Source organism: Berghia stephanieae, chromosome 5 (genome assembly GCF_034508935.2).
Source record: "Berghia stephanieae isolate SIO BIC M18660-M18661 chromosome 5, UCSD_Bste_1.3, whole genome shotgun sequence".
Lineage (NCBI taxonomy): Eukaryota > Metazoa > Mollusca > Gastropoda > Nudibranchia > Aeolidiidae > Berghia > Berghia stephanieae.
In genome coordinates this window covers 7501812-7504311 of record NC_088364.1, presented here as the reverse complement: position 1 = coordinate 7504311, position 2500 = coordinate 7501812, and the positions used below count along the sequence as shown (strand labels likewise).

General features: G+C 38.4%; 1 protein-coding gene across 1 annotated transcript in view; it reads right to left on the bottom strand.

Moving 5' to 3' along the window:
• Positions 1 to 88, bottom strand: part of LOC144974065 (F-box only protein 39-like) — a 6109-nt gene extending 6021 nt beyond the window's left edge. Inside the window, exon 1 of the mRNA XM_078916953.1 lies at positions 1 to 88. This exon is cut by the window's left edge and continues 99 nt beyond it. The gene's annotated coding sequence lies outside the window, so the exon portion shown is untranslated.
• Positions 89 to 2500: the final 2412 nt, after the last annotated feature.

The window sequence follows — 2500 nt, the reverse complement described above, 5'->3', positions numbered from 1 at the left end:
AGTCGTAAAACATACACACAGTGTCCGGTCCTTTACGATGGGTAGCTACGCCAGCTGTGTGTTGTGTGTTGTGTTGGTTTTGCATAGCAATAATAAACAAAGACGGCGTTCGGTTTGGTGTTTGTCGGTGCGGAAGGTGACAAAAAACAAATAGGGCGGAAAACCCAAGTGTACATGGGTACATTTTGCTGAACCGAGAATTAAGCTTTAGGCTTTAGCAGATTTGCCAAATTGAAAACTTAAAATTTAGTAATTTTAATGTCAATTTGACAAGGAAATTCGTAATTTCTGAAATTGTGTATGAACAACCACAATATTACCATTACTATTATTATTATTATCATCATTATTATAGTAGTAGTAGTAATAGTAGTAGTAGTAGTAGTAGTAGTAGTAGTAGTAGTAGTAGTAGTAGTAGTAGCAGCAGTAATAGTAGTAGTAGTAGTAGTAGCAGTAGTAGTAGTAGTAGTAGTAGTAGTAGTAGTAGTAGTAGTAGTAGTAGTAGTAGTAGTACTAATTAAAAATTCGTAATTTTCCATAAAATTCGGTATTTGACCATGAAATGTCTCTAAAATTCGTAAAATTACGAAAAAAAATTTCGTAAGATTCGGCATGTGAATGTATGCTTTTGGAGCGACGTTTTCATATTTGCAGGTCTGATAACCCAAATTGTTATGGTTTCATTGTCTCAAACCTAGGTGCACAAATTAGCAGGTCTGATAGCCGGACGCAAGTATGGGCCTGTTTTAACATTGTTGAAATAAACAATATTTTGCGTTGGTTTGTAAGTATTTCCATATCAACAATGGGCTCATAATAACAATTTGGGTTATCGGACCTGTAAATATGTACGCGTCGTCTCAAACCAATGCAAAATAGTATCCATTAGTTTGTTTGTTGTTTTTAAGGCGCTTGCAACACATTTAGGTCATATCAGCGCCAGTAAAAAGGAAGAAAATGGGATAGTAAAACGTTCTAGAATTACAATTAAAGCACCCAAGAACAAGCAAGACAAAGGGGAATTGGTTCAAATAGGGAACAGATGTAGATTCCAAGAGCACACTATCAGTGTACTTAGTTTGAGATCACCTAAAAGTCTCATCCAGACACAAGTACAGGTCCCCACTAAGAGGAATACACTCAAATGTTTACAAATCATATAATAGATAAACAAAACTTAATACAGTGCATAACAGAGAGATGATTTACAAGGAAAAAATATCATCTCCCAAAACTAACTATACATTTGACTGTTTCCCTCCCAGCCAGGGCCAGGACAAAACCAAGTAATCTCATTCCAAGACAAAGACAGAACGCAAGTTGGAAAACAGACATAGGGGGATAGAAGACACAGTATGTACCGCCCTGCCCACTATAGGAGACCAGGAACCCCACCCAGAATATCCATTAGGGTACAACAAGATTAAAGCAACTCTATAATTGCGTGCGGTTATCGGGCATGTAAATAGTTGCAACTACTTTGGTAAGTTGAATCGGAATCTTCTTCAATGTCCACCTTCACTCATGTTTTGTTTGTTTTCTTAAGGGTTTTACGGCGCTTGCAATACATTTAGGTCATATCAGCGCCAGTAAAAAGGAAGAACACGGGATAGTAAAAAGTTCTAGAATTACAATTAAAGCATCCAAGAATAAGGCAGACAAAGGGGAATTGGTACAAATAGGGAACAGATGTAGATTCCAAGAGCACCGTATCAGTGTAGCCTACTTAGTTTGAGATCACTAAATGTCTCATCCAGACATAAGCACAGGTCCCCGCCAAGAGGAATACACTCTGTTTACAAATCATACGTAAAAGGAAAAATAATACAGTACATAACAGAGAGATGATTTACAAGGAAAAACATATTTCCCAAAACTGCCTATACATTTGACTGTTTCCCTCCCAGCTGGGGTATCCAGTCAGGGCCAGGAGAAAACCAAGTAATCTCATTCCAAGACAAAGACAGAAAGCAATGTTGGAAAACATATAGGGGGATAGAAGACACAGTATGTACCCCCCTGTCCACTATGGGAGGTCAGGAACCCCACCCAGCCCTCCTAGCTAGGGTATCCGGCCAGGAAAAAAACAAGTAATCTCATTCCAAGACAAAGACAGAAAGCATTATGGAAAACATACAAGGAAATAGAACGCACAGTAAGTGCCTCCATGCTCACTATAGGAGGTCAGGAACCCCACCCAGTTTTCAGACTTGTCAACCAAAAAGTGACAATTTTTTCACAAGTTGACCTAAAATGAAGCCCATCTTTCTCATTTAAAATGCATATCATCATTTCAAGAACAGATCTTAATAACTAATTCAAGAAATGATAACCCGCAACCACAACTAACTGACCCCCGCTCTTCCCTCCAACCCCCCCCCCCCCCCCAACACACACACACACAAACACACACACACACACACACACACCACAAAACGTCAATAAAGAATAGAAAAAAAAAGAGTGAAGACAGTCAATTTTATTTACATTTTCAACAATT